The sequence below is a fragment of the Bufo gargarizans genome, chromosome 3 (assembly GCF_014858855.1).
Source record: "Bufo gargarizans isolate SCDJY-AF-19 chromosome 3, ASM1485885v1, whole genome shotgun sequence".
Classification (NCBI taxonomy): domain Eukaryota; kingdom Metazoa; phylum Chordata; class Amphibia; order Anura; family Bufonidae; genus Bufo; species Bufo gargarizans.
Genome location: NC_058082.1, coordinates 87,182,446 through 87,207,920, shown reverse-complemented (window position 1 = coordinate 87,207,920; position 25,475 = coordinate 87,182,446). Strand labels below are relative to the sequence as shown.

Sequence of the window (25,475 nt, the reverse complement as noted above, 5' to 3'; positions counted from 1 at the left end):
TGTGTACTCAGGGATGTGCTACCAATAATCAATAGAACTGAGAGAGGAATGACTGTGGTAGTGATCATTCCTCCCCAATCACTTTGCATTGGCTTGTGTAATAGGCCGATGCAAATGAGCGCGATCGCTTGTTTATTATTTTTATTTACGACCCCTTGAAATAGAGCGATGTGACAATTCCGCTCTCAGACCAAGAAAGGTTGTGCACCCCTGATATAACAAATGATAGTCTCTGTCTGACAAAGCTAGAACCGGCCCTGTACCTCACATGGAACCAGAGATCTCCACATTCATTGCTCTAATTGTTCTGTTAGGTTTATTTTAGGCTGTAAGCTCAGGGGGGCGTGTCCTTTCTGCTGCAGCTCTCTCCCTGTAACTGCCACAGCTTCCAACAGAAGATATGCCTGGTGACAGTTACGCTGAGTTCACACCTGAGCGTTTTACAGCGCGTTCAAACGCGCTGTAAAACGCTCGACACATGAAAACCAATGCTTCCCTATGGCCCTGGTTCACACTTTACAGCGCTGAAAAACGCCCTACGCTCAAAAAAGTTCTTGAGCTTCTTTGGGGCGTTTTGTCGCGCGTTCCCGTACATAGACTTTCGGGAACGCGCGACAATGGGCGTTCGCTTGTCTCTGTATGCGCGATTGTAAACGCCGGTACAATCGCGCATACAGAGCGCTCCTTTCAGAACGCTCAGGTCTGAACCTATGAGTTAAAGATTTAAACGTGTGCAACCACCTCAGTGAGGTGGACAGAGAAATAAGGAAAATAAACTGTAGGTGGCATCATACAGATACATTTTATTGAATATCTCAGTGGCTAAAGAACATTTTTAATTACAAGCAATTACGAAAATATTCAAATCCAGGTGCTGGTTTGAAAAATGTAGACCACTGTTCGTGGCAGCAACCCCTTTAACAGTGAATTTCTATGTAAAAAAAATGCTGTTTCATGGTACACAAACACAAGAAATTCCCCACACACATTATATTGTAGGCTAGTCCCTCCAAAAACAGTAGGTTTGGCTGAAAATAGCCTAATGTGTATGAGAGCCTTTGTCCTCTTTTTTGCACCTTCTATTGTGTTTGGCAACAAGTACAACAAAAACTGCCAAAAAAGCTGCCTGTGTGATTGCAGCCTTAAGCCTGATTCACACGTCTGTGTTTCACGGTCGTGTGCTGTACGTGTCCCTATTTATTTGAATGTGTGTATTCACACATCAGTGTTTTAGAGCAGGTCCGTGGGTCCGTTTTATTAGCACGGATGCAAGCTCTATTTTGTCCGTGTTCCCGGATCCCTCACGCCCATTATAGTCTATGGGTCTGTGAAAAACACGGATGCCATCCGTGTTGCATCAGTATTTCATGGATCATTAAGAAGAGATGCTTTGAAAATTATTTTTCAGCTGTTCAGCGTCCGTGAAACACTGACGCAACACGGAGAGCAAAAAACAGACCAACGGACCCAACACGGCTCTGTCACGGGAGAAAACACAGATTGAACACGGTCCGTGTTACCACTGATCCAAAACTGACACGGACGTCTGCATGAGGCATAAGGCTAGGTGCACATCTATGACAGAGGTTCTCGCCCAAAAATAAAGGACAAAATACTGCCGCATGCAGCACTAATTTGTCTGGGAAAACACCAGTATTCATGCAGGACACCCGAAGGACCCCTGGGGCCTGGTATTCTGTTCCTATGCTGGAACAGAATACCGTAACTGTGGTGCAAATGTGCACGTAGCGTAAGGGCGCTATTACACCTACAGATTCTGTAGGCGATTGTTGGAAGGGAACGTTCCTTCCCGGCAATTGCATGTTCGCTAGCGGAGGAGACTGCTGCAATTACATGGCGCGAGCTCCTCTTCAGTAAAGGGAGGAGCGATCACTATGCCATCGCTCGTCTCCATACAGAATCATTGTTTGCCGGCAGCAGAGTGCCGATCACACGGAACAATCTGCCGCTAGCAAACCATTATCTTTAAACATGTTGAAAGACTCCAATTACCCGATGAACGAGCTCATTTCATTGGGTAACCGGCGGCAGTATTACACTGCCAGATCATCGCTAACGAGCATTATACAAACGCAGGTGTAATAGGTTCTTAAAGGTGTTTTCATTCCCATGCGTTGTGCTACAATTCCAGAAAAGGATGCTGATCGCCTTGATAAAGGTCAGTAAACCAACGAGCCAGCATCACATTCCAACCTCCCATCCAGTAGTGACATCACAAGACTATACAAGAAAACTGCACAAATACAGGCAGATTCATTGGCTACTGACTTCAGGCACGTCTCCCTCTCTAATGATCAGCCATGGTTTCCTGTAAGTCTGGCTTAGATAAAGCAAGGTTAATGATAACTATAGCACCAGCAATAGGACGGCCATCAATTAAATCACTTCTGTGCAAGACCGTCATGGCAAAGTCTTCCCATTATTGCTTTATTGCCCTCCTTTGGGATTCATTTTAATTACTTTGACACGTGAGGAACAGCAACAAAAATACAACTATTTCCTTCATGAATATAGTTTGCATGACTACACTCAATTATGGAGCAGGGATGAAAAAGAGGTAATAAACAGAATAAAAGCTATATTATCTAGTGTTTGATGCAAACACTAATAAAGAATTTTACAATTACAACCAGCAGAGACACTTGTTGTAAATGTCCTTTTACATGGGATGAGGACTGGGGCAATTATCAGGAAAAAGTATTCCTAGAAATGCATGTTTCCAATAATTGCCTTCTTTTTACATGGAACAATAATTCAGGCCAATTATCGGAAATGGGAGTTTGTTCTCAATAATTGGCCTGTGTAATAGGTGTTCGAGATAAGCTGATAAAGAGCAAACCCTCATTTATCGGGTGATCTGCTCATTTCATTGCGTTACTGCATCTCTTACGAGGCATATAAAATAGTTTGCAGGCAGCAGTAGTGATCGCTCCTTCTTATACAGCGGGAATGACTGCTGCATGTAAATGTTGAATGATCAAGAATGAATGGCTGGTTCCTGATAATTGCTTGTCAATGGACATGTGAAATGGGCCATTAGTATGTGGGCAACGGGGGGCAGGTTCCATTAGTCAGGAGGAAAGGTCAGACCTGCTACAAAAGGTTATCTGGGTTAGAAAACCCAAATTTCATATACCCTGTTAAGGAATTCTAGGTTAAAGGGGTTTTCTGGGAGTAGAATAGAGTTGTTGCGATACCAAATTTTTTATTCGGTTTGAAAAAGTATTGCGATACTCGATACCATTCCATACCACGCGAAAAAAAATAAACCAAAAAAGCCACGTGCATTCCGCATGTTTAAAAATGGCGAATCGCGCAGTTTTTATTAATTTTTTTCTGTTTTCGGCGTTCACCACCTAGATTTTTTTTTTATATTTTAATAGTTTGGACTTTTCTGACGTGGCGATATGTAATATGTTTATTATTTATATATTTTATATATGTGAAATTGGGAAAAGGGGGTGATTTATACTTCATATTTTGGTGGGGGTTTTTTTTTACTTTTTTTTTTACACTTTTTATTTAATAACTATTTCCCCCCTTAGGCTACTTTCACACTAGCGTTTGGGTGTCCGCTTGTGAGTTCCGTTTGAAGGGGCTCACAAGCGGCCCCGAACGCATCCGTCCAGCCCCAATGCATTCTGAGTGGATGCGGATCCGCTCAGAATGCATCAGTCTGGCAGCGTTCAGCCTCCGCTCCGCTCAGCAGGCGGACACCTGAACGCTCCTTGCAGCGTTCGGGTGTCCGCCTGGCCGTGCGGAGGCAAGCGGATCCGTCCAGACTTACAATGTAAGACAATGGAAGTCAATGGGGACGGATCAGTTTGAAGATGACACAATATGGCTCAATCTTCAAACGGATCCGTCCCCCATTGACTTTCAATGTAAAAGTCTGGACGGATCCGTTCAGGCTACTTTCACAGTTAGAATTTTTTTTACAATATAATGCAGACGGATCCGTTCTGAACGGATCCACCGTCTGCATTATATGAGCGGATCCGTCTCAGACGGATACGTTCTGAACGCAAGTGTGAAAGTAGCCTTAGGGGCGAGAACCTGGGATCTTTCACCCCTTGTCCTATTCAGCTCAGGGTGAATAGGACTTCACACTGTCCCTGCTGCTCTGTGCCTTGTGCACACAGCATCAGGGATGTTACCATGGCAACCAGGGCTTCTGTAGCGTCCTGGCTGCCATGGTAACTGATGGGAGCCCCAGGCTTACACAGCTGGGGCTCCGATCAGAAGCTGCCACTGCACCACCAATGAGGGGGAGGGGAGAGGTCCCTGTGGCCACTGCCACCAATGATTTTAATACTGGGGGGGTTGAGAGGGGCCGGCGCACTGTGCCACCAATGATAAATTACCCCTTTATACAGGAGGCGGGTACTGGCAGATCAGCAGTTAACCCCTCAGGTGCGGCACCTAAGGGGTTAACTGCCTCTGATCGCAGCTCCCTGTCAGCGGCAGGGTGCCGGCAATGCGATTCTGCTGCCGGCACCCGCCTCCTGTATTGTGTTAGACTGACTTTCACTATCAGGCCATACAGAGCGGCGCCCAGCGATGTCTCAGCACTCACCATTAGTCCTGGGCGCCGCTCCGTTCGCCTGCAGTGCTCCATTACTGTCTCCTCTCCTGCTCCACATGCTGCTGATAACTATCGGAGCGATGGGAGGAGACATCAGCTTCACTAGTGGGCGTTCCTTCTTCCTGGCTGTAGCGCTGTCCAATCGCAGCGCAGGGAGAAGGAACGCCCACTAGTGAAGCTGATGTCTCCTCCCATCGCTCCGATAGTAATGAGCAGCATGTGGAGCAGGAGAGGAGACAGTAATGGGGCATTGCGGGCGGACGGAGCGGCGCCCAGGACTAATGGTGAGTGCTGGGGCATCGCTGGGCGCCGCTCTGTGGGAAATGGGAATAGTCCTATTTGGTAGCGCAGTGCGCCCGCCCCTCCTCCGCCCCTCTATCCTCATTGGTGGCGCAGTGCGCCCGCCCCTCCTCCCCCCCTCTCTTCTCATTGGTGGCAGCGGCAGCAGCACAGGGGGAGGGAGGACAGCTTCCTTCTCCCTGTGCTGCTGAGAGAACATGAGCGCGCCGATAGCAGCGCGCTCATGTTCAGAGATACTAGACTGCGCAGAAGCGCAGCCCAGTATCGAAAAAACGGAAATCCCGGGATCGTATCGATACCGGGACAAAAGTATCGATTGGGTATCGAAATTTCGATACCCGCAACAACCCTAGAGTAGAACACTGATGATCTATCCTCAGGACTGGACATTAATATCTGATCGGTGGAGGTACCACACTCGGTACCCTGCTGAGCGCAGCAAGCACCACACTGTACATTGTATAGCAGCTGTGTTTGGTATTGCAGCCCAGGCTCACTCACTTGAATGGTATTGAGCTGAGCCTAGGATACGTGACTGATGAACATGAGGTCACTGGCCTAGGAAGGACGGCAGCACTCACTGGATTCATGTGGCCTCTCCAGATAGCTGATCAGCAGGGGTGATGGGATTGAGAAAAGTGGACAAAGTCTGCCAGCAGTTTGCCAAGGGGCCATTTCAAGAAGTAGGGATTGCCCAAAGTGGACAACTCCTTTAGGCCTCATGCACAAGGCAGTGTTCCAAGGCCGTGAACGGTCCATGGTAACCCGGCCTGGATTCCTGCTGAGAGCAGGAGTGCACGGTGTCATTGGTTGCTATTCATGCGCTTCATTCTGCCGCCGCACTACAGTAATACACTCTTTTAGATCATACGAGTGTATTACTGTACTGCAACGGCGGCATGAAGTGCACGGCGTCATAGCAACCAATGACGCCGTGCGCTCCTGCTCTCAGCAGGAATCCAGGCCGGGTTACCACGGACCGCTCACGACCGTGGAACACACAAAACCACTGCAAAACCATCCTGCAAAACCACTGGCAGCACTAGGCAGGGGGCTAGGGAGAGCTTTAACAACATACCTTTTCTGGAGCTTTTCTAATCAGGAGTAGTGTAAATATGAAGTTTTATTTATCCAGATTGTGCTCCTGAAAGTGCCCAGAATGGAGCTACACTGTGAAGTGCTCTCTGCATTGAGCTGCTTCACAGCCCGTCCCCTCTATGCTGATTGATCCCCTGTAGTGGTCTCCTAGTTGGATGCTACAATGTCACTCAGGGTTGTGGAGTCGGTAAACCAAAGTTCTGACTCAGACTCCTGCATTTTGTCACACTCTGACTCCTTCATAAATGGCCAATAATTTAGTAATAACAAATTTACTGTAGTAAAATGGTAACATCAGGCTTAAAGGGGTTGTCTCATCTCGGACAACAGACGCATATCGGTAGGATATGGTCCCATTGTCGTAGAGGTGAAGGTCTAACCACTGGGACCCGCACCTATATCAAGAAAGGAGCCCCGAAAGTGGTGGAGGTCGCATGTGTGCGCAGCTGTCCTCCATTTATTTCCAATGGAGCTGACGAAAAGTAAATGGGAGCAGTGGCCGGTCAAGCTCGGTGCGCTCCCATTCACTTCCATAGGGGCAGTCCTCGGTGGTGGCCGGACCAGAGCCCGCCAGTGACCACTTTGCAGGGCTCCGTTCCCGATATAGGTGTGGGTCCCAGTGGTTGGACGTGCACCTAAAAAACAATGAGGGCATATCCTTTGTCTGAGATGAGACAACCCCTTTAAACCATATTTACTGGAATACAATTTTTAAATTCCTGTAAGTAGATATGAAATGCACTATGAATTTAATAACTGGAAAACATTGTGATACACTTAACCTCTATTTTCACCCAGGCAGCCCCCCTGACTTGAGCATCGGAGCAGCGCATGCTCCGATGCTCTCCCTTGTGCTGCACTAAATCGCGCAGGGCAAAGGCTCTTTTGTTTAAGATAACACACTGCCGGGCAGAGGCTTCCGCCCGGCAGTGTGTTCTGTGATGTCACCGGCTCTGATGGGTGGGCTTTAGCGCTGTCCTAGCAATTTTACTGGCTAGAGCAGCGCTAAAGCCCGCCCATCAGTGTCGGTGACGTCACCAGGCTCCCTGAGCAGCCGGAAGAAGAGGCTTTAGCGCTCCTGCAAGGGACCAGTTACGTTACTGAGTCTAAGAGAACTTCACTTCCGGCAAAGAATTTCCTATAAGAAAACGGGGCTTCAGAAACATGTGGAAAAGGTAGGACAGGGATCTATGTTAAATGTATGTCTGTCTTGTACTAATCGAACAAAGTCCTCAATCCCAGACAACCCCTTAAATTGTAAGGGATCTATGAATTTGTTCTCAACAAAAGTTAGAAGCCCTCTATATGTGTGTCCTGTAAATGCAGAAAATCATGTGCAAGTCTTAAATGGGAATAAAAAACGTAAAAAAGTGCAGCTGCTATATTCAGTAAAGCCATAAATGGTTGTCTAGAATAAATACCTTTCCACAGGTGCCCACAGCCTGCCTCAGCTATGGGAACAACTAAGGATTGGCTTAGGGACAACTCTGTGAATGTCCTTGAGTGGCCCAGCCGGAGTCATGACTTGAACCCAATCTAACATCTCTGGAGAGACCTGAAAAAGGCCGTCTACCGAGGGTCTCCATCCAATCGGACAGAACTGAAGAGAATCTGCAGAGAAGAATGGCAGAAAATCCCCAAGAAGACTGAAGGCTATATTCACCGCCAACGGTGCTTCAAATACGTCCTGAGTAATAGGTCTGAATACCTATGTCAATTAAAGAGATCAGTTTTTCCTCTAATAAATTAGCAAAGATTATGAAAATCCTGTTCTCACCTTGTCATTATGGGGCCACTAAGTGCAGAATGATGGGGAAAATTGAACTTTTTTTTTTATTCTAGAACAAGGCCACAACATAACAAAATGTGAAAAAAGTAAAAGGGTCTGAAGAATTTTTCAAATGCACTGACCTATATATATATATAATTGGAGACCACTGAAATGTATCTTATTGAAAACATAGTCATAAAACTCATCACTATACAGCAAGAGATAGCAGGCAGGATAAGTTCTCATCGGGAATTGTGGTGTGTAGCATCCCCATGCCAAAGCCCATTTATGAGATGTTCTAGGTCTGGCATGTGCCAGGAACGAAAGAAGTGAGACTGAATATCTGCAGAATAAAGAATGTGATGGGAGATTTGCCTGATGGACTCTTCTCATGTAATGGAAAAACACTACGCAATCAGTAGTAAGAGAGATGCTACTGAACTACAACTCTCAGCATTCTCAGTCAGGCACCAAGCCTTCAGTGGTTTAGAAAGCCGCTGACTGCCAAACTGTTGGATTTATGATCCAGAATCAATCACATCGACGAAGACGATAAAATTAAATGCAGGTTTGGCCGTTACGATGCTTATTAAAAACAGGTGCTTTGGCAATTCCTTTTGGAATTCATTGCCTCTTAAATGAAATAGACATTTTTATGATTTGAAATGACTACTGTAGAAGGTCTGCTATCGTAGAATACATGTGTCTGTCAAGGAACATGAGAAGCATGGTTAATCTCTCCAGTGAAATGTCCCTGGTAAACCAAAATACTGAGGTGTTCCACCCGCTCTTGGAGGCTGCTGAGCAGTCAAAATCAGGGCCAATAAGTAGCACAACGCCTGTTCTTCTAAGGGTGACTGGCAGGAAAATGTGCAGAAGAGCCGCACAAATTTCTGTGCGTTTCTGCACCAAAAACAGAAATACATACAGTAATTGCGTCTTTTGGTGCAAATTTGACATGGTTTTTCCGCATATTTTACATCTGTAGCATTTATTTTTCAAATCTGTAGCAAAAAAAAAAAAAAACACCCCAAAGTAATCCGCAACGTGTGCAGATAGCCTAAGGCTAGTTTCACACTAGTGCTAAAATGATCCAGAAGGTTATTCCGGTAGAGGAACAGCCTGACGGAGTTCATTGTATCCAGCACAGCCAGATACTGCCTTTCCCCGCTTTAGCCTATTGACTATAATGGGATCCGACGGGGATCCAGCCTGTTTTCGACATTAGTGACAAGATTCGGCCGGACAAAAACCGCTGCAAGGGTATTTTTCCAGCAGAATCTCGAAGACCTCTCGCAGGCTGTTCCTCTGCTGGAAAAACCACGAGTGGATTTAAAAAAAAAAAAGAGAAGTCCTATCTGGCCTTTATCCTTCTCTCTTTTTATGATCCACTCTCGATTTTGGCTTCAAAAACCATATAAAAAACAGCCAGACCTGAATGTCTGACTGTACCCCAAATGGTCTACCTATAATTTCTATATCACTAATAAGATAGAAGTTACTACACAGAGGCAGACTACTGTGTCCTCGCTATGTACGTACTAAGCTAGGTTGAAAAATCACAATAAAAACCCTAAATAACAAAAAAGAAAAAAAAAAGAAAAAAACAAAACACATCATCGAACCACTGGAAAAGACATTTGGCTTACGGTTACAACAAACTCAATGAATCTTGGAGACTTCCAGTTTGACTACAGTGGCTGCTCTAAAGGAAAACAGGAGCTCGTCTAAAGTCACTAGAAACCCTCAGGATGTTAAAAGCACTTTTCATGGTTAAAGGGGTATTCCCATCTTAGACAATGGGGGCATATCGCTAGGATATGCCCTCAATGTCTGATAGATGCGGGTCCCACCGCTGGGACCCAGCACCTATATCGAGAAAGGAGGAGGAGCGCTGTGGCTGGAGGACCCCAGATATCCTAGCAATATGCCCCCATTGTCTGAGATGAGAAAACACCTTTAAAGGGAACCTTACACAAGGTTTTAGCCCTATAAACTGTTCCTAATAAGCCGTGCCATTTGTGCCCTTTCTAACACGCTACCTGAGCCGCGTTTCCCGGACCGAACACTGATCCTCTGACCCAAACTTGTAGCATTGTAATAACTTATTGTATGATGCAGAGAGTTCCTGCCTCACCGTAGGTCTACAGTACTGTAGAGCACCATGTGAGTATCATACACTGGACCCACAGTCAGGCAGGAACTCACAGCATCACAAATCATTACGATGCTGTGATTTTGGGTCAGAGGAGCAGTGTTCTGTCCGGGAAATATGGCAAACACACAGTGTTTAGCGGACTGAACAAGCTCATGCAAAACTGGCCTTAGGCCTGTGTTTGGACAGTAATTCTCATCAGTGACTATTAGCTAAACCCTGGAGTAGAACCTACCCAGAGATAAGGTATTGTATAATGGAAAGATCTGCACCTGTTCTGTGTTCTAGACCTGCACATGGTTTTGGCTCACAGTTACTGATGGAAATCACTGAGCAAACACTGATGTGTAATCTTGGCCTTAGGTGTCATCCATGTCAAACAACCAAAGATGAGCTGGGTTAGAACAGATTTAGCCATGGGAGTCACAGATATGCCCTGCAGACATTTCAGCTCTAACTGCAATACGGAGCAGGCATGTTCATAACTTCTAAGGTATGCAGGATTATTCTGCACACAGTCAAAGGTTTAGGAAGGGGTTAATACTTGCTTTCGCATGGTAGAAACAGTTTATTGGGGGAAAACCTGGTGACATTTTCTTTTAATTCTCGAGTTTTTGACACCATGTGACTTTTTTTATTTAATTTAAATCTACCTGTGGACTAAATGCTTGTTCAGCCCACAGCCATCTTGTCCCCCATACACATGCTTGGCTTGGCCAAGTCTGTACATATTCTTAACAGGGGAAGGTGGAAGAAGCTGGTGACAGACATTTCTGGCCACAGCTTATACCCAAGAAGAAAAGAATAGATTATGTTGAAATCCAACAGGTTGAGCCTCATCTCCTCCACGACGTCTGCCATCGGGGGAGAGTTGTGAGGCCCCAATACACATTTTACAGTGGTTGTCCGATCCCGCCTATATACATCTACTCTGTGTGGCCAGTTTTGCCCAGCATGTTCCTAAGACTTCCTTTTCACAATTTTACACCCTACCAGGATTCATTCTAAGAAACATATCATGTGCATGAGAAAATGTATGTGAGCAAACTGGTCCAAAGTGCAACATCTTTGTCCTCACAAGATATATTGTGATCAAAAGCATTGGGGGACCTTTCCTCACTGTTTGCTAAGTCAATACCAAGGGAACAGACCAGGGAGCTGATTATCAGTTCTGAACTGATAGGACTGTAAATATTTTTCCAGGTTATCACAGGGGTAGTAAATATCTTTGCAGGTGTGATTCAGCCGATTCAGGCATCAGAATTCTCCTAATTTCTCTTTTGCACAATCGGACAGAAAATCGGCCATAAAAAGTCTTCTGCGTGAGGAAGGACAGTGCTCGGGAATGTCACAAAGTTGAAACTAGTGCAAAGCAGGTTCAAGATCAGTCAAAATACAAGTGTCAGGGACATAGATTTTATTGTCTCAAGTGTATTTGAAGTGCGGTCATGTGTAATCCAGACATATATGCTTATCTTTCGAGGCAGAAGACAATTCATCAACGATTGCATAATGCTTGAAGGAGTGGCGGGGAATTCGTTTCGCACAGGACTAGCTAGTATTAGCTGAGCACTTCTGATGGCTCTGACATACTGTATAACACTTGGCCGCTTTCCAACTCAAACAAAGGCCTCACACTGATCAACCGATTGGGATATCATTTTGCTTCGTACTGTGTCATCCTGGTTCCAACTTCAAGGGATTCCATCATGAAATATCATGTACCTTGTAATGTATGGTGGAACCAAAAGGTCCATTGTTACACACGGCGAACAGCTTCTCTTCTTGTTTTCTTTCCGTCTTCAACCTCAACTGAAGTGGAATTCCTTCCATCTTGTCTCAATTGTGTGTCTTCCAAAAAAGCATTCAAAGAAAGGTGTTGCTTGATTATTTCCTTCTCTCATAATGCGTTCCGGGCCAGGGCTGATCCTGGGAACACACAGGATTTACACAAAAACTATTTCTACTAAACAATACAAAAAAATAAACCTATTGGCTAATTCTTACAATCTTTAGTCCATTTAGGTCAATCCCCCCTTTTGGTATGCTGCCATATGCCTTCCAGTACAGATAACTACTTAATTAATGTTATTCAAGACCTCTGTGGTGAACGTACTTCCCCACCAAGTTGTAAAGCTCTCTCTTTTATCATGACCTCGTCTGGCTGAACCATCTCCTGGCCGTACACTTTACACAGCTGTTTGATGAACGCTATTCCTCCACAGCCAGTCATACATATGCTGCTGACAGACACCTCTGTAGACAGCGTATCTACCCTGAGAAGAAAGGGATCATTGGGATCGGATGATAATCTAATGTGTATGGTCAGCTTAAGGATGGGAATATACATTTTATGAAGGGCTAACCTGCCAATATCTCTTGGTGGCAGGGAAAACCAGATCAGGCAAGTTGGATTTTAAAGGTGTTGTCTGAGGGCTAAAATAGGCCAGGCTAAATATAAAAAAACAATCACCTAACTAACCGATTCCCCACTGCTGTCGTTCTCCAAAAATATTCAGTAAAACTTGTAATTTACAAATTTAAATCTCAGCTTTTCCTGACTCCAGTTGTACATGGGGGAGGTGTCATCAGTGATTGACAGCATTCTCTGTGTAAATGTATACAGAGATAGCAGAGAGTCTCTGATATCTGTACAGAGGTAGGTGTTATCAGTGATTGATAGGCATTCTCTGTGCAAGTGTGTATACATAGATAGCTGTCAGTCACTGATAGCTGTACACGGAGGTGATATTAAGTATATATATTAATCTTCTCAGCTCCTCCTGGAGATTGTATTGCTTTTTATGGTAACTGATCTTCTTTAATGCAGGAAATTAAAAATCTAGGATGATCATACGATAAAATCGAGCAATCCAGGGCTCAAAACAGACATCTGAGACAATGGAGAGCTAGGGTATGTGAGGTAGAGGCCTGACTCTAAAATAGCCATCTGAACATATACAGTCACATGCGACAGATTTGCTATAGAAATTTCTGTGACAGTCCCATTGCTACTCGTTCAAGTTGTTACCCTATGGAGTTAAGTTATTTTCTACAGTGGAGGAAACTGAGTAAAACCGGTCCAGTCTAATAAATTTTGAGGACACTTCATACCTCCCAACTAATGTGTTATCAACATTGTTTGTTCCTTGGATATTCAATCTACGGATTTCCTCCATGGCTAATAAAGAATCCAGAAAATCAACAGGAAAAGTGAAAGTCAACACGTTAATAAGAACAAATATTCTATCAAGAATGTAATTATTCTACTAAACACTAACGTGGAAAGGCAACAATGTGTTTGTTCCCATTTTAAGAATATAGGCAAAGCCCAGTTTATATAATTATGGAAGGGTTTTCTGTGAGCTCTTGAAAGTTTAGTGCAGGCATCCTCAAACTGCGGCCCTCCGGCTGTTGCAAAACTACAACTCCCAGGATGCCCGAACAGCCTACAGGTATCAGCCTACAGCAGGGCATTGTGGGAGTTGTAGTTTTACAACAGCTGGAGGGCCGCAGTTTGAGGATGCCTGGTTTAGCGGGTTGGAAAATGTTGGATGAAATGAGGAAGTTTCAGAAGAGAGGGGAAGCATGAGAGAAGTCTTGTATGTGAGAGCGTAGGTGACTAAAGTGGAAGAAAATAGTCTGTGGTAGACAAGATGGACATTGTGGAATGGGTGAAGAAATGTAGGAAAGGGCAGAATTGCACAGGATTTTGGAGGCTTAGGTGAAGATCTAGTACATTAATGCTTTATGTCGTTGAAAAAGTTAAGCATAGCATTTTAGGTTTTTAGGTACCACATGTTGACCAACTGCATCACTGGAAGGAATGTTCCTTTTTTTCCCCTTTTCAACCCGTTCTGGATTGGAGGGTGGGAGGTTTGGATTATATCTTAAAGGAGGTTGTTCAGGATAAGAAACAGAAACAGCACCACTCCTAGGCACAGATTGTGTATGGTATTTTGGACCAGCACCATTAATCTAAATGGAGCTGAGCTGCAATACCACTCTGGTCAACCCCTTTAATATATAGAATGATACAAATGATACAACCCTGTTTCTTGACTTTTTTGTGAGATATTTGATCACAAAAATAAAAATAGCGTTTAGCTCTTGAAGAGGTTTGCCAGTGTTTTTATATTGATAGCCTATCCTCAAGATACTACACACACACAATCCAATGTTCTGTAGTGGTTCCGGTTTTGGAGAACTGGGAGCAGCACAATGGAAAGAGCTGTGTAGGTCTGGCAGTGACTTTCTGTGCCAGAGGTACTGTAGAGCAGATGATTGGTGTGGGTGCAGGGTGTCAGACCTCCCATTGACCAGATATTCATGGCCCGTCCTGAGGATAGGCCTTCAACAAAACAGTACCAGAATAGCCTTTTAATGTGTAATCATATAAATAACCTGTTACATATAAAATATTTATGCAATGTGCCTGTGAATGTTCGCATTCATCCAGATCGTGGTATAGGTGGAGGGGTGCGACATCTATTGTCTACCACTTACAATGCTGTTCTAATAGCTCCAGTTTAGTCACACTAACCGACTTCGGTATGCAAATCCAATCAATATCTTGTCTACAAGACTCCTGAAGCATGAGTCACCAGTATTGAAAGGGGTTATCCTGAAAATAATAATACTTCAGTAATTATTACAGTGAAAAACCACTTCAAAACTTGGAACCGAACTAGGCTTCGGTTCCGAGTGGTACCTTGGAAGCAGAGTTCGGTTCCAAGATTTTTCACTGTAATAATCAATTAACGGTACGAAGTAGTATCCGAAATCGCTTCGCTCATCTCTAAATATAACCAATGACAAACATTTGTAATGCGCTTTTCTCACAGGGACAGTGGCTGCACACTAGGGCCAATTTCGCAGGAAGTCAATTTGCCTAGATGTATATTTTTGGAGCGTGGGAGGAAACCAGAGAACATACAAACTCCATGAAGATGTTGTCCCTGATCGGATTCGAACTCAGGACCCCAGTGCTAACCACTGAGCTCTCGTGGTGCCCAATACATTCAAGACTAGTACACAAAGTCTTACATTTATTATGGCATCTTATCAGACTTCTGTGAGACCCTCTTCTGAAATACTCCACCTGAATGTTACTACTAAAAGGCATTGTGGGATCAAATGGAGAGCTTGAAAACTGAACAAATTGGATTACTTTAGTAACAAGGATTTGCCGTACTGCAGCAGGGTCATATTTTAGCCAAGCTTTTTGCTACCTTCCTAGCTTATGGGTGAGGAATATGTCAGATAACATTTATGTGTGTAAAGGGAAAAGAGAAGAAGAAGAGGTACTCCACGGTGTTGCACATAATGATTTTTAAAAAATGGCGCAGGAAATAAGGATAGAGCTGTCAGATTTCAACATGCCTAATTCTTTTTACCTCGGGGAGATAAACTGCAACTTACAACCCCCTCCCCATTTAGGACATATACCTGTTCAGCCGAGCCAAGAGGGCAAGTATATGTAAAATGCCCGGTGGCTCAGTGGTTAGCACTGGGATCCTAGGTGCGCATCGGACCAAGGAGAACATCTGCATGGAGTCCTCATACTCTCCAAAGACATACTTGATAGGGACCTTAGATTGTGAGTTCCAATGGGGACAGCTTGATGCTAATGCCTGTAAAAAGTGTCGCAGAATATGTCAGCTTTATATAAGTGCATAAAATAAGTTAAAAAAAAAAAGGTTAATAAAAGGCCCAAAGTAGACCGCTCATTTAAAAGGGGTTGTGCAGGTTCATAGCTGAACCTGGACATACTTCCATTTTCACCTAGGCAAAACCCCCTGACTTGAGCATCGGGCTAGGAAGCCCGGTGACATCACAGAACACACTGCCAGGCGGAAGCCTCCGCCCGGCAGTGTGTTGTTGTAAACAAAAGAGCCTGTGCCCTGCGCGACCTAGCGCAGGCAAAGGGAGCGCATCGGAGCATGAGATGCTCCGATGCTAGCATCAGGGGGGCTGCCTGGGTGAAAATAAGGGTGTGTCCGGGTTCAGCTCTGAACCCAGACAACCCCTTTAAACGCCTTTTCAGTTTCCCACACAATTTTTAAGTCCTCAGGCTCCCACCAGGTTGTATGTTTTGAGTCAGGAGAAACAGCTGTTGGTTAAAAGGAGCATTTAACAGGCAGCTAATACATGTGTATGATAGATAGCCATCAACCACACATATATAGAACCATTATAAAAAAGGCGGCACAGCTTTATTTATTTTACTTTTATAGCGCCAGCATATTCTGTAGCACCTTACAGACATCATTACTCACTGTCCCCAGTGGGGCGCTCAATGTAAATCTTCAGTCACATTTCGGACAAGTATTCTCTCTCCATGATCCTCATGTATGATGTACACTGTGTTCACGGTGAGCTCTATATTGCCGTTTACCAATGTAAAGCTCCTGGCAGATCTGTCAGATATCCATAGGCCCCCATTCCCCGATGGAGGTCAAATAGAGTCCTTTTGGTCTCCGACAGATTGGCATATTTTAGTATACCTTTTTTGTTTATTATACAGAATAGCGTAGCAGTGTGCGCTAATCCGTGTGGTTTAAGTGTGCCTATAGGCAACAGAAACAACTGTATGCTTGGCATTCATCAGAAGGATACGTAGGGTATTCCTCTGATGGACACAGCAAAACGCAGGGTGAAAGCAGCTTTAGCCATCATACATAATACATTATAATATATATATATATATATATATATATATATATATATATATATATATATATTATAATCACATGCAACTAAAACAAGCACAGGCGGGGGGGGGGGGGGGTTTCCTTCATACGCGGTTTTATTCTTTCGTGCAGCGACGCTGATAACATAATCATTCCGTCTTGTTTTTGTTGTACTCGTCATGTGAAAAACATTTCAAGCACAATGCATACAGAACGAAACAAATAAATCAGATGTGTAAGGAATGCGATCGGGAAATTCCTTAAATGAAAGCCAAGAGTCTAAATACACGAGGAGATAACAGAACAAACAACACATGGAAAATAATGTTTATATCATTAATAAGCCTTCAAGCATTGTGCTAAGAATGACAAGACGTCTCGCTCTGACGGTATATAGCAGACAATACTGCCGAGACCCAACGAGGAACATAATGATTGAGGCTGGGATCACACATGAATGATGAGGTCACCATCACTTTCCTTTTAAAATAATTTCATATGCAGAGTAAAAAGAGTCTGAAGTAAGAACACAAAACCTCAAAAAGGATGTTCACCATTGCTCTCGAAAACAGGGAAACCAACAAGGCTATACAATACAACAAGACTATAGTATAGACTCATTTGCACTGATTTTTAATAGTTCATTATTTTCCTAAATGAAAAATTAAAGGAGTTCCCTGGTAATGATTTAGAATGGCCAACTGACACCTGTCTTAGAATGTGAGAAGGAATGGTTGCCTCCACTTGTAGAGTTGCCTAGGGGGCAAGGCCTCACTGGACTTCTCTACGACAGGTGGTGACGATGTGATCCTGCCTATGAGATGCCATCATGGCTGAGCAGCCTGACAGGAACCCTCACCACTTCTCTCAATGTTGTACATGGCAGATTGGAGTGTGGAGAGGGGGATAGCATCCAAAGAGAGCTGCTCACACAGGCTGTAGATATGGAGGAAAGCACAGACGAGGAGGAGGAGGAGGAGGAGGAGAATCACGTGCACAAGTGTAGATACCATATAAAGCAGAGCACCCATGGCAAACTTTGCTGTGGGAGAGGAATCGCACACTCCACAGCAACAGTAGTTGTCAGTACAAGTGAGTAGAGATCCTTCATGAGCTGTAGAAGGAAAAATTAGTTCAGGAATGAAGCTGTGCCAATAAGTAGATTTAGTGAAGACCGAGGCATCCTGGACACACAGATTTTTATATCCAGCCTGTCCATATGGGAAAACGTCTAAATCTACAAACATGGGCAAACTGAATATTATGGAATGAAGACTGCAGATTGAATCTTAGCGCAACTTTCTTGGCCCAAGGAAACCACTAATATATGTAAAAATAGTCCATATTATGTCCATAGTCTTTAAAGCAATTTTCCAATCTCAGCCATGCATGAAAACACATCTAATGTGGGGTGCAGGGTGGCCAAATATATACAAACAGCCAAGCAGGCTGTGCTATGCCGTTTCCCTAAGTCCCATAGAAGTCAATGTGATTGAAAGAAACGAGTGATGCTGTTCACATAACTCGGACCCTCTGGAAACAGCGCAGTTCAGTGTGCCGTGTCTCAGCTCCCATTCCGTTCAGTGGTATATATGAAAACAGCATAGCACAGATTGCTTGCCCGTTTTCTTAACCCTTTCCCGCCCAGCGCCATACATGTATGGTCCAGGGCGGGTCTTTAACCACTTCAACCCCGCTAGCTGAAACCCCCTTAATGACCAGGCCACTTTTTACACTTCTGCACTACACTCCTTTCACCGTTTATTGCTCGGTCATGCAACTTACCACCCAAATGAATTTTACCTCCTTTTCTTCTCACTAATAGAGCTTTCATTTGGTGGTATTTCATTGCTGCTGAAATTTTTACTTTTTTTGTTATTAATCGAAATTTAACGATTTTTTGGCAAAAAAATGACATTTTTCACTTTCAGTTGTAAAATGTTTAAAAAAAAAAAACGACATCCATATATAAATTTTTCGCTAAATTTATTGTTTTACATGTCTTTGATAAAAAAAAATGTTTGGGTAAAAAAAGAATGGTTTGGGTAAAAGTTATAGCATTTACAAACTATGGTACAAAAATGTGAATTTCCGCTTTTTGAAGCAGCTCTGACTTTCTGAGCACCTGTCATGTTTCCTGAGGTTCTACAATGCCCAGACAGTACAAACACCCCACAAATGACCCCATTTCGGAAAGTAGACACCCTAAGGTATTCACTGATGTGCAAAGTGAGTTCATAGAACTTTTTATTTTTTGTCACAAGTTAGCGGAAAATGATGATTTATTTATTTTTTTCTTACAAAGTCTCATATTCCACTAACTTGTGACAAAAAATAAAAACTTCCATGAACTCACTATGCCCATCACAAAATAACTTGGGGTGTCTTCTTTCCAAAATGGGGTCACTTGTGGGGTAGTTATACTGCCCTGGCATTCTAGGGGCCCAGATGTGTGAGAAGTAGTTTGCAATCAAAATCTGTAAAAAATGACCGGTGAAATCCGAAAGGTGCTCTTTGGAATATGTGCCCCTTTGCCCACCTAGGCTGCAAAAAAGTGTCACACATGTGGTATCGCCGTACTCAGGAGAAGTTGGGGAATGTGTTTTGGGGTGTCATTTTACATATACCCATGCTGGGTGAGAGAAATATCTTGGCAAAAGACAACTTTTCCCATTTTTTTAATACAAAGTTGGCATTTGACCAAGATATTTATCTCACCCAGCATGGGTATATGTAAAATGACACCCCAAAACACATTCCCCAACTTCTCCTGAGTACGGCGATACCACGTGTGACACTTTTTTGCAGCCTAGATGCGCAAAGCGGCCAAAATTCCTTTTAGGAGGGCATTTTTAGACATTTGGATCCCAGACTTCTTCTTACGCTTTAGGGCCCCTAAAAAGCCAGGGCAGTATAAATACCCCACATGTGACCCCACTTTGGAAAGAAGACACCCCAAGGTATTCAATGAGGGGCCTGGCGAGTTCATAGAAAACTTTTTTTGGGCATAAGTTAGCGGAAATTGATTTTTTTCTTTTCTCACAAAGTCTCACTTTCCGCTAACTTGGGACAAAAATGTCAATCTTTCATGGACTCAATATGCCCCTCAGCGAATACCTTGGGGTGTCTTCTTTCCAAAATGGGGTCATTTGTGGGGTGTTTGTACTGCCCTGGCATTTGAGGTTCATCCGCAATCATTACATGTATGGCCAGCATTAGGAGTTTCTGCTATTCTCCTTATATTGAGCATACAGGTAATGAGATTTTGAAAAAAAATGAACGGCACAGATTTCTTCATTCGCATCGATCAATGTGGATGAAAAAATGTCTGCCAAGAAAATTAATTTAAAAAAAAGGAGGGGAAAGGCGTCTGCCAGGACATAGGAGCTCCGCCCTACATCCATACCCACTTAGCTCGTATGCCCTGGCAAACCAGATTTCTCCATTCACATCAATCGATGTGGATGAATAAATCATTGCCGGGATTTTTTTTTTTTTATACAAAGTGTTTGCCAAAGCATAGGAACACCGCCACCTCCTCAGCTCATATGCCTCAGCAAACGTATCTTTTACTGCAGAGGAGAAATCTCGTCTTGCAGCGCCGCATACACAGACTTGTGTGTAATCTGACAGCAGCGCAATGCTTCTGTCAGAATGCACATCAGTGCTGCAGCTAGTCAATCGGTTGGTCCACCTGGAAGGTAAAAAAAAAAAAAAAAGAAACAGACCGCAACGCAACAATTTTATTAACTTTTGAACAGAACATATAAACTTTAACTTTTTGAACTGAACATTAACCTTTTTGCGTACTGGTGATTTATTTTTATTTTTTTTATAGGACAAACCTCTCCTTCCCAATGGGACAATGTGCAAAGCGCAAATCGCCCAAAGATGTGGCGAAGTACATTATGCACTTTATCCCAGGTTAAAGGAGAGGTTTGCAGCAGCTGTATGTGAATGGGCCCTAATAGCCCTGTGTGCCTGTCCTGGTGAGATGATCCCTATGCTAATAGTGTACCTGTGTGTGGTACTTCCGGAAACACTCTCCAAAGCATAGGGCAGGGTGGTCAGGGCAGTCAGGACAGAAATAGCGGGTGTCACGCCTTATTCCACTCCTGCTACAGACACGACATCTTTTTCGGGGTGACGGTTGGGTTGAGGTACCAGGAACGACATTGGGGAAATGTCGCTCGTGTAGACGGCTAACTACACTGGTGGATGGGGCCACGGAACCTCCTGGATACAGGAGGTTCTCGATGATCTCTTCCTGAAATTTGAGGAAGGATCCTGTTCTCCCAGCCTTACTGTAGAGAACAAAACTATTATACAGAGCCAATTGAATCAAATATACAGACACCTTCTTATACCAGCGTCTGGTGCGTCGGGAAACTAAATACGGAGACAACATCTGGTCATTGAAGTCCACCCCTCCCATGAGCGCATTATAGTCGTGGACACAGAGGGGCTTTTCAATGACACGGGTTGCTCGCTCAATTTGTATTGTCGTGTCTGCGTGAATGGAGGAGAGCATGTAAACGTCACGCTTGTCTCTCCATTTCACCGTGAGCAGTTCTTCGTTACACAAGGCAGCCCTCTCCCCCCTTGCAAGACGGGTGGTAACGAGCCATGGGGGAAGCCCGTGCGACTAGTTCGCGCGGTGCCACACGCGCCAATCTGTTCTAGAAACAAATGCCTGAAGAGGGGCACACTTGTGTAGAAATTGTCCACATAAAGATGGTACCCCTTGCCGAATAAGGGTGACACCAAGTCCCAGACTGTCTTCCCACTGCTCCCCAGGTAGTCAGGGCAACCGACCGGCTCCAGGGTCTGATCTTTTCCCTCATAGACACGAAATTTGTGGGTATAGCCTGTGGCCCTTTCACAGAGCTTATACAATTTGACCCCATACCGGGCGCGCTTGCTTGGGATGTATTGTTTGAAGCCAAGGCGCCTGGTAAAATGTATAAGGGACTCGTCTACGCAGATGTTTTGCTCAGGGGTATACAAATCTGCAAATTTCTGGTTGAAGTGGTCTATGAGGGGCCGAATTTTGTGGAGCCGGTCAAAAGCTGGGTGGCCTCTGGGACGAGAGGTGCTATTGTCACTAAAGTGCAGGAAACGCAGGATGGCCTCAAATCGTGCCCTGGACATAGCAGCAGAGAACATGGGCATGTGATGAATTGGGTTCGTGGACCAATATCACCGCAATTCATGCTTTTTGGTTAGACCCATGTTGAGGAGAAGGCCCAGAAAAATTTAAATTTCGGAAACTTGGACTGGTTTCCACCGGAAAGGCTGGGCATAATAGCTTCCCGGGTTGGCGGATATAAATTGAGTGGCATACCGGTTTGTTTCTGCCAGGACTAAGTCCAAGAGCTCCGCAGTCAAGAACAGCTTAAAAAATTCCAGGGCCGAACCGATCTGAGCTGTCTCAACCCGAACTCCAGACTGGGCAGTGAAAGGGGGAACTACAGGTGAGGCTGAAGTTGGGGACTGCCAATCAGGGTTTGCCAGCACCTCTGGGATTCTAGGGGCTCTACGGGCACGTCTGTGCGGTGGCTGCGACGGGGTAACTAATGCACGTGCCACCGTTCCAGCTTCAACTGCCTTTCTGGTGCTCGCCACTTCACCATGTTCTACGGCAGTGCTGGTACTAGGTCCAGGGAGGGCTGCGCTGCTGGTGTATGCCTCACCACGTAATCCGACAGCGCCAGCCCCACTCTGCTGCCCTTAAAGCGGATCCTGCACAACCTGTGGTCTAGCGACACGGGGCCGGGTACGCCTGGTGCTATCAGGGACCTCAACCTCCTCGTCCGAACTTTGGGTCAGAGAGCCACTGCTTTCTACAGGTTCGTATTCTGACCCGCTAGATTCATCAGATGAGGGTTCCCATTCCTCATCCGACTGGGTCAGAAGCCTGTAGGCCTCTTCAGAAGAATACCCCCTGTTTGACATTTGGGCAACTAAATTTAGGGGTATTCCCTGAGACTACCCAAGAAAAAAAGCAAGCCTGTCTTACAAATGGGAGGCTAGCAAAGTACCGGAGGCCGCTGCGGTTGATAAAAAAATATCAAAACTGATTTTTTTTATCGCCGCAGCGCGTGTAAAGCGATTGTGCAGTGATCAAAAATTTTTGGTCACTGCGGCAGGGCGGGCGTGGGCGAACGCACGTGTGGGCGACCGATCAGGCCTGATCGGGCAAACACTGCGTTTTGGGTGGAAGGTGAGCTAAGATGACACTAATACTATTATAGATCTGACTGTGATCAGTTCTGATCACTTACAGATACTATAAAAGTACAAAAGCGGATTAGCGATATGCTAATCAGCGAATAAGTGACTGCGGTGCGGTGGGCTGGGCGCTAACTGATCCCTAAACTACCTAACCAAGGGGCCTAAACTATCCTAAAACCTAACAGTCAATACCAGTGGAAAAAAAAAGTGACAGTTTGCACTGATCACTTTTTTCACTTTCACTAGTGATTGACAGGGGCAAGAAGGGGTGATCAAGGGGTTAATTGGGGTGCAGGGGGGTGATCTGGGGCTAAGTGTAGTGTTTGGTGCTACTCACTGTGAAGCCTGCTCCTCTGCTGGATCCAACCGACCAAAAGGACCAGCAGAGGAGCAGGGAAGCCATATAACACATCATATTTACTAATATGATGTGTTATCTGGCTTCTCATTGGAATTTTTAAAAATCAGCAACCTGCCAGCGACGATCATTGGCTGGCAGGTTGCTGACGTGACCCCCCTCTAACTTTTGCCGGCCCGCGATGCGCATGCGCGGGCCGGCAAAGCGCGTCATCTCGCGTCTCGCGAGATGACGCGTATATGCATGACTCTGCGCAGCGCTGCCACCTCCAGAACTGCGAATCTGCGTTAGGCGGTCCGGAGGTGGTTAAAGATGGCGCCTGCTCGAGAGCGCAGTGGGTGCCATTGTCCCCGGATGCCTACTGTTTTTTTAAAAATAAAGCTGATCCCATAAATTTAGCTCCTCAGATGCATACAGGTTCCTATAGAGACCCTACCTGTGGCAGAGCTCCATAGGAACATAATGTCAGTGTCATTGACTCCAATGCTAATGCATGGTGTCTATGAGTGAAGCAATCTGATGACTGATTGTTCAAGTTCCCTAGGGGAACTATAAAAAAGTTAAAAATAAATAAATAAATGTTTTAAAAAATATAAAATTCTAAAATCACCCCTCTTTACCCAAAATAAAAATAAACAATAAAAAAAAAAACATTATGGGGAAAAAAAAAAATGAAATGGCTGATTCGCAGTTTTTTGGTTGTTCACATTTTATTCACATTTTTGTGGAAGACTATCAAAAAGTCAAACACACCACAAAATAGTATCAACGAAAAGTACAGATCGCCTTGCAAAAAATGAGCCCCCAAACAGCTCCGTACACATAACTACAAAAATGTTATAGGGATCAGAATATGGCAATGAAATACTTTTTTCCACGTTTTTATTTTTTTTCTAGTATTAAAACGCAAGAAAAACTATACAAATGAGGTATTGCCATAAATCATACCGACGTGGAGAACGAAAGTAACAGGTCAGTTTTACCAAATAGGTAACAACCGTAAAAACTAAACCCAATTCCACCCAGTATATCGTACTGAATATTAAATGGCGTCAAAAGAAATACAACTTGTCCTGCAAAAAACAAACCCTCATAAGGCTATATGAACCAAAAATGTTAGAGCCACAGAAAAGCAGGGAGTGAAAAACAAAAATGCAAGAACGAAAAACCTTCCGGGGCCAAGATGAGAATAAACCTTTGACAAATCAAGCTGGAAACAGCTGACGAGGATTCTATGGGGACTCTGCGTCCAAAATTTCTATAGAAAACGGGCAGGAATAAAAATCTGGCAAAAAAGCGGCAAATTTCGTATCAGGTTTTTTTCAGTGGTGAAAATCAATCGTGTGAACATACTGTTCTAGAAATATATAATTTCAGTAACCAAACCTTAACCACAGGTAAGTTCAACACTTCAGAATGGGGTCCCATATGTGACCTAATGGTAGAATGTATATGACAGTGGCAGTAAAGAATATGCAGGTGAATTTTTTTTTAGAAGCCTTCAATAAGCAGAATATTTTTTTCTGAAATCCTGTCCTCAAGAACCCAAACGGGCCAGTTTGTAAAGATTTTTTTCTCAGTATTTAATGGCAGATGCTCCCCCAAAGGAGTACAGCCCACCAACACAATTCTTCCATGAGGAGAACAGGTTAGCGCCCCTCCGCTGGCAAGAGAGAGCCAAAAAGATTTTTTTCAAAAATGTAGTCTACATACTGAAAAGGTGTTACTGCAACTTTATGGGGGTTGTCTGACCTTCAAGCTAAAATGAATTAAAAGCCAGAACTAATTTAACATAAAAAAAAAAATAAGCCACTCACTTGGTTCACAGATGCTCTACTATGGTGCTGAGTGTCCCGTCCTGCTGCTTCCACTCACCTGTGGACCGAGTGTGGGGAGACATGTTCACCGCTGCAGCCATTCATTGGTCTCTGCGGTGAGGTGTGTCCATGCGGCACCTGCCTTCTGAGGCTAGTGGATGGCTGCAGGGATGCACCTAACAAAGGATGGCACATCACACGTTGGGTTCATATGGAAGCAGCGAGGAAACGACTCTCAGTACTACAACGGAGTAACAGTTTGCCAAGTTAAATGCATTCCTCCTCTTAAAGGGTTTGTGCCAGGTTATCAGGTTATTGAATAGAGCGCCAGGGCACATACTCGACCTGGTGCTCCGTCAGGATCGAGGAACGGGATCCCCGATCTCTGGATCGGTGGGGATCCTACCGCAGGTTGGTTAGTTATGCTGCGTATAGGGCACAACC

The 25,475-nt window shown here is 44.4% G+C and overlaps 1 protein-coding gene across 1 annotated transcript in view; it reads right to left on the bottom strand.

Annotated features, from left to right (window-relative positions):
* Positions 1–25,475, bottom strand: part of MICU2 (mitochondrial calcium uptake 2) — a 267,192-nt gene that overhangs the window by 114,542 nt on the left and 127,175 nt on the right. The gene's annotated exons all lie outside the window — the stretch shown is intronic.